Here is a 13,680-nt window from a genome sequence, read left to right as displayed (position 1 = left end):
TACTCTTTTCTGGCATCTAGGGTAACATCAAAACAGAATAATTGTTTCCAAAGGTTATTTGCTGTATGCATCACTGTTTGTACTGACATGGCCAAATATATTTGTTTATTCAAAGGTCTTTAAAATTTTTTTTCTCAAATTCCCTATTGACTAGCAGTAACAGAAAAACAGTAAAAAGAATGGCATTCATGTGTATGCAAATAACTCTCCTGTGTTTGTGAATATTAATTTTGGTTTTAGGCATTACGTAGAAAACATAAATGATGCAGATAATTAGATCCACACTTTTCATGTGGAAGAGCTAAGTATTAGAGTTTTTAAAAAGTTATAACAAAGGACTAATGTGGAGTGTCCAAAGATAGTAATGACAAGAAAAGAGAAGGGAAAATGGCAATGTTAGTGTATTCTGGTAGGTTGCAAACTGCTTGTGATTGGAGAATATTCTTTTGTTCATAGATCTTAAAAAATAGGGCAGTATCTCAGCATCGAATAAAATATCCATGACTTGAATTTGTGAACACGTTGCAATTATTTTACATAAAAGTGTTTTTCTTAAAGGAAAAGGCTAGATAAAATGACTCATGTCTCCTTATCCAGGACTTTAATCAAAAGCATTTTTCTCTTTTCTGATAACTTTTAATATGGAGATTTCTCATTTTAGAAAACTCAGCCTTAACTCATCCCATATCCTAGTCTGTTAAATGAGAGGGCTTAATCTACTGTTTTTTGCAATCCTTACATATAAATCTAAAAACATGGTTTGATCAAACACTGTGAATACTACATCAAATGAAAATTTCATACTTTGCTCAATAAATAACTTTATAAATATTCAGTGATCAGGGGACAATAATAAAACATAATAACTGTGGCACATAATAAGTTCCAGGTTTTCTTCTTTCAACTTTGCAGCATGTATACCGAGGAGTCAGGGAGGGAAGAGGTGCTCTTCTCTCTTGCATCCTAAGTGTTCTGTGAGGCTATGCAGCTTAAGGAAACCACTGCTCTTGTGTGCAGCTGACTTAGGTCGTGCTTGGGGAGATACATGGTTGACAGCAGACCCCAGACATGTGTACCTAAACTGACTCCTGGAGAAGAAGCTTGATGTCTCATGTGACAGCTTCTGTAGAGGGAAACATATAATATCTTTCACTAGTCTGTTGTCTGAGTTAGGGAATTAAACTCAGTAATTCAACACATGCTACTTAAATGTTTTTTAAATGCATGCAAAACATGCAGTTAGGATAACTTTACAATGTTTAGTATGCAAAGTGTATTTCAGCACCTGAATCTGCTCTTCTGTCTACTTGGACCATCTGTGTCAGTGCAAGCACCGCCAGGCTGTATGCTCATAGCCCTTCCTTTCATGGGGTTATCTCTGCTCAACTTAAGGAAAGGTGTATGAGTTATTTTGATACAGACTTTAATGCTAAAGTAGACAACTGAGAGATAGTTTGTTAGTATAAGATCGAGAGAGTGATGCCTTTCATTGCAAAGAAATTGTATTTTAACTTACACATCAAATTCTCTAGTCATTACCCGTTAAAATTTTATTAAATTAGAGTGTTGGAAAAAGATCACTTCTGATGGAATCACTGTCTCAGGAAGTGAGAAGTAATAACCAGTTGTTTGGACTGGAAGACATCAATCTAATATGAACAGATTCCATCAGAGAAAAATAAGATAAACAATAAAAAAAAGAGTAGCATATGTCCTAGGTTCAATGTGCTTTATTATCTCCTAATTAATGGCAATTAGATTTCTTTGAAAAAAAATAATAGTTTCCTTTGACGTCAGAAACAAGTCAAAGATGAATACTATTACCATTATCATCAAATATTTTTCTGGAAGTGCTATTCAATATAATTTGACAAGAGAAATACGTAAGTATACAGATTGGAAAAAAGGAGACAAAAATTGTCACTATTTTCAGAGGGGGGGAAAGCCTAAGAAAATTGACTGAAAAATATTAGAAACTATAATGCAATGAAGTTATAAACGCAATTAAAAATGACCCATTAGAAAATTTTAGAAAACAAAATACTGGATTTAAGACTAACAAATAGATAAAATATTCAGAATTCAAATTAATCTGTAATATTCAGAAATTATGGGAAAAGTTAGAATTAACCAAATTTATTAGCTAAAATTATATACTGAAAGCAGATCACATTTTTTTGGAACATGGCTCTAATATTTTTTGGATGTGTAGCTTTGAAAATTATGATGATAATTACAATTTCTTTGTAATCTTACTATCAGTGAGAAAGTTAATATAAAACCATTCAGCACAGTTACTGTAGATACTGATATGAGTTGACTTTACATTTAAAACATGAGGCTCAGACTCATGTGTGATGCATGTGCCATTTATGTATAATTTAAAAACAAGTACATGCATGTGTGTCTAGGTAACTAGTCAGCATATGTATAGCAAATTCAGCTGAGAAATATGAGAGTACTTGCTTCCAGAGATGAAGACTATGATTATTGAAAATAGAATTTTGTAGAATTTAAAATATATTCCAAAGAGAATAGATTACTTTTATATTAAAAACTCAATACAATTATGAAATAAACAAGTCTCTATTTCTATGTATTTTCTAGTATGGTGTTATATATGATATGTAACATGTGTATGTAAAATAAGAAGTCTATGGGAAGTTATATAACAAAATATTAATAGTGGACATCTCAAGTAGTGAATTTTTAAATTTCCTTTTTTTTCCTGTGTTTTTCAAATATTTGTTGGTATATATTTACATGAGGTTCAGAAAAATAATTTTAGTAATATCTGACATAGAAAATCAATGAAATTTCATATTTTCAATTCGTAATGAGTTTTAAAATGACCTAACCACATAAATTACTCCAAAGTTCAATTTACCTTGTTCTCTTTTGGCTCTCAGAAGAATATGTAATGAGACAAATTGGAACACCAATCTCAACTCTAGAGCCGTCAAAATGAAAATATGAACCAGACCAACCTAATCTGAGTATGAGCTGAGGGTAAAATATAATTGTTAATAATACATAAAGTACACAGTTTAGTATCTGGCATATGATTAAATTCAATAAATGTTAATCCCCTCCCCCTTTTCCATTTCAGATCCTTTTCTGTGGAAAAGAGAGCAATTAGCCCCAACGTCTCTGCAGATCATGGGGATGAGATTTGCTCACTTTGGCCTGTCATTGGCCATGTGAAATAAAGAACTAAAATTGTTAGTCAGTTAGATAGAAAAGAGAAGGAGCAATCTAGAAGTACACCTGCACTCAGGATAAGGGGATTCAAAGAGTTTAACTTTCTCTAAGTGATCAACAACAAAGAAGCCGGTTAGAATCAGACTTTGCAGCTGCGCAGTAGAGAGAAGGACCAGACTTAACATAACCCAGTGCTCATCATAGTGTAATTAGCATTGTGGTTTGGACCCCTCCCACAGGTTTTTCTGTGTGCATCATGGGTAAGAGCATGCCCAAAGGAGAAGCATGCCTAAGCACTCAAGGGACTGAGCTGTCAATCAATCAGGAGAACGCCCCTAAGCCAGGATATAGGACAGGAGAGACAAAGGAGCAGCACCATTTTTCCTTTCTTGGGTTAGCCAGCCTTCATTCTCCAAGGTGTACGTTACTAACTTTTGCTCTACTAATAAAATGCTTTAGCCTTGGTTCCTGGGAGGGGTGGAGGCTATGACATCGATTATAGTTAGGCAACAGGGGAGGAGGAGACATACCTGAAAATGCTGTCATAGCAAAACCAACTTCCTGTAGAATGTTCAGTCAGGAGTGGATGGCTAAGAACCAGCGCACTGTATGCTGAGACAATTTTCAAAATACTCTAGAAACTAAATTCCTGGAGTGAGGCACTTGATCTTTTTTAACACCTGCTCAAAAGGAGTTAAAGCACTTTGATTTAAGTATATTAAATACTCAGTCAGGAGAAGGACACTAAAGTTTATGGAGTGCTCCTGACCAGTCAGTCATTGTGGGAGGTACTTTGCATGAGTTCTCACAACCACTCTGAGTGCACAGATGAGAGAACAAGTCCATAGACCAAGGTCAGCTCTGCTGGAAAAGGTCAGAGCTTACCTTCCAGTTTTCCTCCATCTGAAAGAACTCCTGTCCTTTTCATTACAGCATTCTGTCTCTGCTGTTGGTCCTGGGGACAGTGTATTTCTGTGGGCTAAGTAGGAGAGAAATGCTCTGTGTTATTTTTGTCTTTGTTTCTGACAGCCAATGTCTTTATAAGAGTTAATTAGATAGTGTGTTTCAAGTGGAGATGGCAAGACAGCATTTGCCTTTGGGGAGAGGAAGTACAGAAACACGGAAGTTTGGGCTTTATAGTGTGAAATATTTGTATATTACACATATGCACATTTTGAAGTCATTTGGAAATTAGCATGATGGCTCAAACAGCACACCATTCAAAGTTAAAGGTCACTTAGATTTGACTAAGGGTGTTCTTTCAGGAATAGGCGATTATGCTTCTGATTTTGAACCAGTAGAAATAAATCTATTTCACATATCACTTGAATTTCATAGCAACAGAGATAATTGACAATGTAAGTAGTTTTAATTTATGCCTCATCAAGTTCTTTATGGAATTTTTTTTTCTAGTTAGAATTTCTTTATTTTAAAGTTCAATCACATTTTCTTGAAAATCTTGCTCGTGTGAAGTACTCTCCTTCCAACCTCTACAAGGAATATACTTAGAGGAAAAAAGTGAAGAATTCCACCTCACACATTATACAATATGAGAAAGGGCAGGACTTTCCACAAAGAGAAATTGGAATGCTCATCTGATGCTTTCTGGCTTTTCTTAAACTAAATGACTGGTTCATACAAACTAAGGGAAAATATTTAGAACTCCAGATTTTTAGTCACCTTAATTTTCTTTTTTAACAAAGAATTGTATTTTTATCCATTATTTGTCACACTGCTTCATTTTTCTTATCATTCCTAAGAATCTGTTAAATAATGTACTTAACAAATATTTATTGAATTATTACATCTAAAAGAATTCAGATAGCATTGCAAGAACTCAAAAAATTGTGTCTTTTTATTTTTTTCAAGAGTTTAAAATTAAGGGAAGGTAAATACAAGTATCTTTATTAGTAGTTAAGACAGTATCTGATTATAGGCATTAAAACGACACACGAAAAATATGCTTGATAGAGGGAAATGGAAGAGAAGATCATTTGTAATTCAGAGGATCAGACAAAATTGCATGAAGAAAAGTATGTTTAAACCAGATTTGAATTACAGGTTGGGGGATGGTTAGGGAAGAAATTACAGATGGTTATAATGACTAAGACAGATGAAAGTCAGACAAGAATGAGATGAGATTGAAATAAGATGTTTATTTGGACCACAAAGTGCACAAAGAAGACTAGAAAATGAGATTCATTTTAGTTTCGTTTTAGCTTATAAATGATGTGACTAGTCTCTAATCAAAAAACTTCTTGTACACCTAGTGCAAGACCTGATTAATCATCCATTGGACAAGTACAGCGGGGACAAGTTCTTTACTCAGGGGATTCTGACAGCGCACCTCCTTGTTCACTGCAGTCCTCTGCGTCTGCCTCTCACATCACCTTTGTTCATGTTTGTTATAGGAGCATTTCTTCTAGATTCCGTTGGATCTTTCTTCCTGGGGAAAATGTACAAGAGGAAGGTTATTGGGATGAATTACAACCTGCTCCCCAACCTCTGTACCTGGTCTTGGGGCCAAACTGATTAATGCCTTCTACTACCGTCCACTCAAGATCACCCTCACCCTCAGATACCACACTTGCTGGTCTTGGCAGTTCTTATGGTAACATGACAGGTCTTCATCCTGAAGGAGTCTGAGTCCCTGGACTCCCTTCCCTTCTCAGGCCAAGTTTCTTACTTGTCTAACTTGCCATCCGAATTGAGCACAGGAATACAAAAAGATGCCCAGATGGATGGCCTTGACATTACACACAGTCTTGTAGTTCAGCAATGCTGAATAAAGAGGGGAAATACGAACTCAATGGGACAGCCATCTAAATAGTCATGGCTAATAAGTAGATCCTCTCTTCCTTCTATGGAACTTTGAGTGTACCTGAAACCTCACCTGAGTATATAAAAATATGATTAGTGATGGTCTGAGAATCCTATACAAGAGTCAAAGCTGTTTTTTTAAGTGGAAAAAAACCCCACTATGTTGCACCTAAATTTAATTCTTAAGAATGGAGACATAAAATAGTAACATTATAGAAACTCATCCCATGCTTGTAGAAAATTCTCTCACAGATTTAGAGAATATGGACATATCATGTGTGTCCAAGTTTATGTCATATTGATTTTTAAAAAAAAATAAGAGGAACAACTTATTATTCTGAACTTGATCCCAGGACGAATGATGCAAGTGAAATATACATTTTTTTCTAGGCTACCTTTGTGAAATTACTTTGATGAGCTGTTTATAAAATGATTTAATCAAATTCTTACAGAATTAATGAAAGTTGATGAATAATCAATGTAATTATTTATTAGAACTCATATTAGGAGGTGGATTGGTTTGGTGTCAATTTTCCTATTCTTCAGGATGGATGGAAAATAGCAAAAATTAGGATTTCTAATCATAAAAGAATAAGATAAAAAGTCTATATGTATATATGATACAAGTATACTTATTCACAAACTCTGATTATTCCAGTAAATTTTTCATGGCAAAGACACTGAGATACAATGGGGGATAAAGAAGTCTAGGAGTTTTTACTTGGTGTGCTTTGTTTGCAATCCTTCTCTGCCACTTTCCAGTCATTTGGAAAAGTCACTTGAACTCACTCAGCTTCAGTTTTCTCATCTGCACAGAATGATGGAGGAGATCAGATGGAATGTGCACGTGAAGGTCCCTGACACTGCTTATCACAGAGAGACTCAGAAAGGTCTAGTTCTCCTCACTGTGCAGCAAAATAAGGCTTATTTCTGACCAGGAAGTAATTGTTTTCTCTCAACCTCACTAATCCCAATAAATAAAAATATGTTCAACATCGCTATGGGTTAGACAGGAAAGCAAGCATCATTTGGGGAGAAGCCTTGAATTGCTGAAAAGGTCAGATCTGAAAAAGCCGGGGAATAGAAAGGGGTCAAGCTTCAGATTCTCACTTTTAAAACGGCACTGTCACTAATACAACGTTGTAAATCAACTATACTGCTATTTTTAAAAATGTGAAAAAAAAACCCTCCATCCACACCTATCCTCAGACCCCTAAGTTCCTGCAAATGAGTTAATGTATGTTATTGGTTCTTGTTAATCCTTCCGGAGTTATTCTATATATATACAGTCAAGTATTGTGGGAGCCCATGATTGGGTTAACAAATTGTAACAGATCCCAGCCACTTACCTCCTTAAAGAAGATGTGCTTAGTATCTGCCTTGAGGTTTTAGCAATGACCCAGGCCCCCAGCTATAAACGCTGGGGCGTGCCTGCAGTTAGTCTTCTATCCCCAAAACAGCCTTGGGCTGGAATGGTAAACAACTTATAAAAAGCTGCAGACTCAGAGGTGAGAAGGCTGGTTAGCCCATGATGGGTAAGATCCCCTGAGGGGGCAACCTAAGACAGGCACAGCCGCCTGAGTCCAAGAAAAATCTTGTTAAGCAGGTGATTCTCATACTTTCTGCCCTGATAAAGCTGAAAGGCTCAACACGATTATGATTCACCAAAAAGGGTCTTCTGACCTTGAGCCAAACACCAACAATAAACAAAGCCTTTGTACTCATTGTGATCCCACCCTGTCCTTCCCCAAATTCCTGCTTCGACTGTACTCAGTAAACATGAGAGATCTGAGAGACTCATGGAGTTGCCTCCCGACTCCCTCTCGCTCTCCTGACTTTTCCCCAGAGTCTTGAGTAACTCATTCTGTTTCGGTGGAACTTCAGCTGGCCAGAACCCACAACTGGTGACGAACCCACAAAGTATAATATAAATACACTTTTCACACACACACGCACACACACAGTACTTACCGAGTTTATCAAGTTGTGTGACAGACGTGTTGTGTGTTGCTTAGGTGTGATCGTCCTGCCCGTGTTTTGTGGTTGTTCTGTTTTGTATTGCTTTGTTTTTCCTTCAAGGAGCTTAGGAATACTGAAGACTGACTCAGGCCCACATGCCTTGGTTTGGCTGGAAATCAGCCTGTAATCTTAATTAAAGTTTGCAAAGCTTAAAGTAAAGCTACATCTAATTTACCGAGATTGCAGTTCCTTGTCCGTCCATTCCTAGCCTCACCTACCTTCTCCCTCCTCGGCCCACTCCCTCCCCCAGGGATCATGGCAGCCGCAGCAGAGCAGGGAAATGACCTCGTGTCTTCTTGTTTTATTTAATGGGCCAAGCCATTCAACAAGCACTTCCTTTCTTCACGGTGCCTCTTTTTCAGGAGGCTGGACCATTTTGTATTTAAGATTCTGCTGGGCCTTTCAATAACACTGTCCTAGTTTGTGTGGTAGATGGAGAGGAAAACTGACATTTTTATCCTCCCCTCAACCCCAACTGGATTAGCACAGAAAGAATATTACATTCACTAAAGGATGCTGCTTTGAATGCTCGCTTTCTCTAATTGGTCAGCATGAGCCAATGGAATAAACGCTAGTCTCAGAATCAGAAGGCATAATTCCAGTCTACCGTTCAGTCATTATGACTTCATAAAAACGTCACTTGAACTCTCTGAGTTTAGTTTCTTCATAAATAAAATGTAGGGATAAGATAAGATGTTCCCTGAGGGACCGCTTCAGCTCTAAACTTGTATCGCTCTATCTCAGATTGTTCCAAACTGCTTCTCCTGCACTCAGTGTGGTCATTTGTTTGGCGGTTAAACAGGGTCGTGTCCAGTGAATAATCACTTTCACTCAACTCTTCCTGTTCTCCCTCTGAAAAAGCTCTAGCCAGAATTCTCAAATCAGGAGTGATTTTGAAAAACATTAACTTTAAAAATCTGTTGTTATGTCTAAGATTCTAAGAGTTTAATGTTACAAAATTTATAAATTACACTCTGAAATATTGAGAAGAGAAGCACTTTTGTCCAATTTCACGCAGGCTTACACCTGATTTCACTGTCATTTAACAGGTAAGTGTTCAATTCAATACGTGCACATTTCCACTCTGTGGCAATGTGGGTGGTAAATCGTATTTCTATGGAGCATGTCATTTGCCTTTTCAGTCTTCCTCAGCTCTTTCCTTTGTGGGTCTCAAGAAAGAGAGAAGCTTGGGCAATTTCACAAAGTGTGATTGTGAGTGCAAGTATATCCTTGACAGGTTAGAATTTTTATCTCTTTTCCTAAGGGAAGATTTTGAAAAGTCATGGGCATTTATTGAAGGGTAAATATTACTCCTTTTTTTTTTTACAAGATTCATTTTTTATAGATAAATATAAGTGTTTAAAATTCATTTGGGGTTTTTTGGTTTCTTTTTATTGAAGTATAGTTGATTTACAATGTTATGTTTATTTCTGGTGTACAGCAAAATGAGTTATATCATACTAAGAGAAGTAAGACAGAGAAAAACAAATACCGTATGATATTACTTATATATGGAGTATGAAAAAATGACACAAGTGAACTTATTTACAGAATATAAATACTACTACTTTTATTAAAATAGAGCTCTGATATCAAAGTCCCTTTCAAGTCTTACTTGCTATGATCAACTCCTCATAGTGATGAGTGGGTGAAGGTAGTAACATTAACATTTAAATACAGAACAAGATTTCTTATCAGTAGGGAAGGAAACTACTGTTATTACTTATTACTTATATATTTACAGAATGCCTAAATGTTTTTCAGAGGAATTAATTAGTAATTCTTAAAGAGTTATTGTACTATGTTAATGAATCACAATAAACCAGGCATAATTTGGGGCACAGGGTATACATATTAAGCACAGATGGCAGCATCTTCCTTCCTCTTACTATCTTCTATAAAAGGTAGAAGGAACATATCTTGCTTCTGAGATTTTTTTTTTTTAACCTTTGGTGTCCTTTTTCTCCTGTTTTGCTAGGACATTAGCTCACTTTTCCATGTCACTGTCCATTTACAGTCATGCATGTCTATCCCTTGTACCAACATTGCTAAAGTTAGCAATAGTGATTATGATAACACAACAGCAATCGAATATTAAATGCTTTCATAGTGCCCGGCACTAAGCTGTCTCACATGGCTTATATCTTTAATCCTCCAACAACACCTTGAACATTACTACTGTGCACATCTTACAAAGACACTGCAGCTTAGAAAATATAGATGCCCTGTCCAAAGTCACAATGGAAAAAGGAGAGTTGAGAGTTGAACCCCAGAATTCTAACCCCAGGGCTCTAGACCCCAAATCGCATGGCCTATGAGATGTCTCCAGTTAAGTGTTCTGCCTGTACTTCAAATTCAACATCTCAAAACACAAGCATTACCTAGTTCTCATACATACCTCTCAAACAGTGACTTTTTAAAAATTCATGTTTCCTCTTTCAGTTAAAGGCCTCACCAACTCCCAAGTTTCCTTGAGAAAGATATTTGATGTCAACTTCAATTCTTCTTTTCTTCTTACCCTATTTTTAGATTCAGCGCGTCCCTCCTGTTGACTTACAGTTTAGATATCATGTGTTTTCTCAATATCCTACCTGTAATTAGCCTCGGTGCCCTTTATTGCTTCTCTGAATTGTGGATAAATGCTGTAAGTGGTTGTTATAGGTTGAATTGCTTCCTCCTCAAATGCATATTTTGAATGAATATTCACCTCGTACTCGCCTCCAGTATCTCAGAATGTGACCTTGTTTGGAGACAGGTTCTTCACAGAGGCAGTCAAGATAAAATTACCTCACTAGTGTGGGCCTTGATTTGGTATGACTGTTATCCATATAAAAAGGGGAGATTTGCACACAGTTACACACACGGGGAGAACGCCACGTGAACATGAAGGCAGAGATTGGAGTGATGTGTCTACACATCAAGGAACACTAAAGATTGCCAGCAAACCACTAGAAGCCCGGGGAAAGGCATGGAACAGACCCTTCCTCACAGCCCTCAAAAGGAATCAACCCCGATGACATCTTGTTCTTAGACGTATAGCTTTTGAAACTGTGAGATAATAAATTTCTGCTGTTTAAGCCACCGTGTTTAAAGTCCTTGATTACGGCCATGCTGGTAAACAAGCACCCTGGTTTTCCGATGTCCATGTCACCATCAGACTCGAGCTATGAATTAGAAACCCTGCAAGCTGCTCTTTGCCAAAAAGTGTTCCTATTTCTTATGCTCTGTCTTTCCTAGGGCTTGTCCTTCCCCAAACCCACTTTCTCTTTCTCTTTAAAACAACAATTTAAATTGATGCTTGATGCTTATCTTTAAAACAACAATTTAAATAGTATTTCCTTCTTTAACTGTCCTGAGTCCCCACCCACTCCACTTAGGACACAGGTTTTAGCTGCCTTTACTCCCCCAAGTTTGGGGTGCATACCAGTCATCATCCAGACAGAAAAATTACTGGACATTTGGTGAAACCATAGGTAATTGCCATTTTGGCTGCTCAGATTCAGTTCAGTATTGGTAAATTCATATCAGTCAATATCATATTTTAAACAGAGTAAATCAAGCACGTATCATTCTTTACACATAATGATAAAGCTGAATATTTTAACAAAGGAATGTGAGGCAACCCAGATACTAACAACACTAAGAAACTGCATAAATTTAAGCACCGGGAGGCTGGAGGGACCGAGGGAGCAGGGCAGCCCAGGAGCCGGCCCACCTGGTGAAAGCTGGGGCCGCTGCCCACCTGTAAGGCAGGAGCTGCAGCCACAGAGGAGGCTCGGGCGCTTGCAGGAAATCTCTCCAGAACAGGAAAGGAAATATTCAGCTTATTCTCTCATCCTGTCTTCTGCCAGTGCCTCCCATTGGCTAACTTCAGCCAAACACTAGAGGACCCTGGAGTCTGCAAAGTATATGTAATGACACAGAGTGAAGTAGAGAAGGGTGGGGAGTAGATGTGAGAGGAAACAGGCAAGTGAAAGGCAGAGATGAAATGGTTCTCTTATGTTTGACTTTAATTTGCCAGCCTCCTGCTGGCTCTTGGGGCTGATACTGTTCAGGATCTATTGCTCCACAGAGCTGATCCCCGAATTGTCTGTGCTTTTTGTACTCCCTGAACTTAATCCGTACACACGAGTGTGACAATGGGACTCGACAGAGTTCTTACGTCCAGTTTCTGGATGAATTAACATCAAAGGACAAAATAAAGGGCCCTAATAATGAGGTCATGCTGAGCCACCACTCTACTGGCCTCAAAGTAATGCTCAGCAGACTTCTGCTTCCCAGGGAGAGAGATCAGAGGCGGGACCTGAGACTGAGCACCTGACTGTAGGAATCCGAGCAGATGTAAGTCAGCGTGCCGACAAGGGCTGTGGGAAATCGTGACAGGGCAATCCGGCGCAGACTGGAGGAGAGCTGCAAAGAGCACGCCTGCAGTGACTCAGAGATGGGGGCAGAGGGGCTATGACCGGGCAATTGATTTTACAGGATATACAGCATCTCTGTGGTACCTGCACTTTGCAAGTTTTAATTCTCAGAGATGAATGCCACTACAGAACTGAGCGTGGGTCTCACTAGATTTTCACCATTGGGCTCTCAGTAAACCCAGAAATGGTTCTTTAACTAAAGACTTTAGATCTAGATACCCAGTGGTAGGGGATAACTGTAAAATGAAGTATGCGAAGATCACCAAGCTGTTAACCAAAGTGAACGGTTCCTACGTGTAATCTGAATAAGATGGGGCCACCTTGTTCTTGCTTCCACATCCCCCTTAGCATTGTGTCATGTTAAAATGAAACATCAAAACTTGAATAGTAATGAAGGTCATCTTCGAAGGTCTATTTAGGAAGGGGAGGGTGGAGTTTCCAGAACATTTTTAAACTTTCTACATTTTGGAGATTTGTCCTTCCTAAAGTTCTAAGAACTGCTGTTGCATAAATTAGTCACGCCCTCTGTCATTTCCTCCTTCCTTCACTTTCTTTCTGAAGCTTCTTGGGGTAGCTGTACCCTTTCTCCTCCAGATCTAACTGCTTCACTCCTTTACAATCTTATCTATCACTGCTCCAAAATGCAAAAAGCCGAGTCATTGGGGCCCATGTTTGAAAGCTGAGCAGGAGGGAATTCTAAATACCCTTCTTTTTTTTTTTTTAACATTTTTTATTGATTTATAATCATTTTACAATGTTGTGTCAAATTCCAGTGTTCATCACAATTTTTCAGTCATTCATGGACATATACACACTCATTGTCACATTTTTTTCTCTGTGATTTATCATAACATTTTGTGTATATTTCCCTGTGCTATACAGTGTAATCTTGTTTATCTATTCTACAATTTTGAAATCCCAGTCTATCCCTTCCCACCCTCTACCCCCATGGTAACCACAAGTCTGTATTCTCTGTCCATGAGTCTATTTCTGTCCTGTATTTATGCTTTGTTTTGGTTTGTTTGTTTGTTTTTGTTTTTGTTTTTTAGATTCCACATATGAGCGTTCTCTAAATACCCTTCTTATTCTAATGTTCCTATTACATGTAAAAGGGACTAAACATAATATGGACAATATTCTGATATTAACTTTCAAACTCTCCTCATTCAAGAAAAATAAATTTGTTGGCTACAGGAAGCTAAAGAAAATACCTCTGCAA

The 13,680-nt window shown here is 37.7% G+C and overlaps 2 long non-coding RNA genes across 2 annotated transcripts; one reads left to right on the top strand and one right to left on the bottom strand.

Moving 5' to 3' along the window:
* Window positions 1–857: 857 nt before the first annotated feature.
* Window positions 858–8,561, bottom strand: LOC140689780 (uncharacterized). The gene is made up of 4 exons (XR_012064888.1): window positions 7,993–8,561; window positions 5,549–5,647; window positions 2,888–4,180; window positions 858–1,123 (listed from the first exon to the last, which is right to left on the bottom strand). It is a non-coding gene; the product is annotated as an uncharacterized lncRNA (long non-coding RNA).
* Window positions 8,562–8,750: 189 nt separating this feature from the next.
* LOC140689776 (uncharacterized) lies at window positions 8,751–11,117 on the top strand. The gene is made up of 2 exons (XR_012064886.1): window positions 8,751–9,089; window positions 10,796–11,117. It is a non-coding gene; the product is annotated as an uncharacterized lncRNA (long non-coding RNA).
* The last annotated feature ends 2,563 nt before the right edge of the window (window positions 11,118–13,680 follow it).

Source organism: Vicugna pacos, chromosome 3, assembly GCF_048564905.1.
Source record: "Vicugna pacos chromosome 3, VicPac4, whole genome shotgun sequence".
Taxonomy (NCBI): domain Eukaryota; kingdom Metazoa; phylum Chordata; class Mammalia; order Artiodactyla; family Camelidae; genus Vicugna; species Vicugna pacos.
This window is presented reverse-complemented; position numbering and strand designations above follow the sequence as displayed.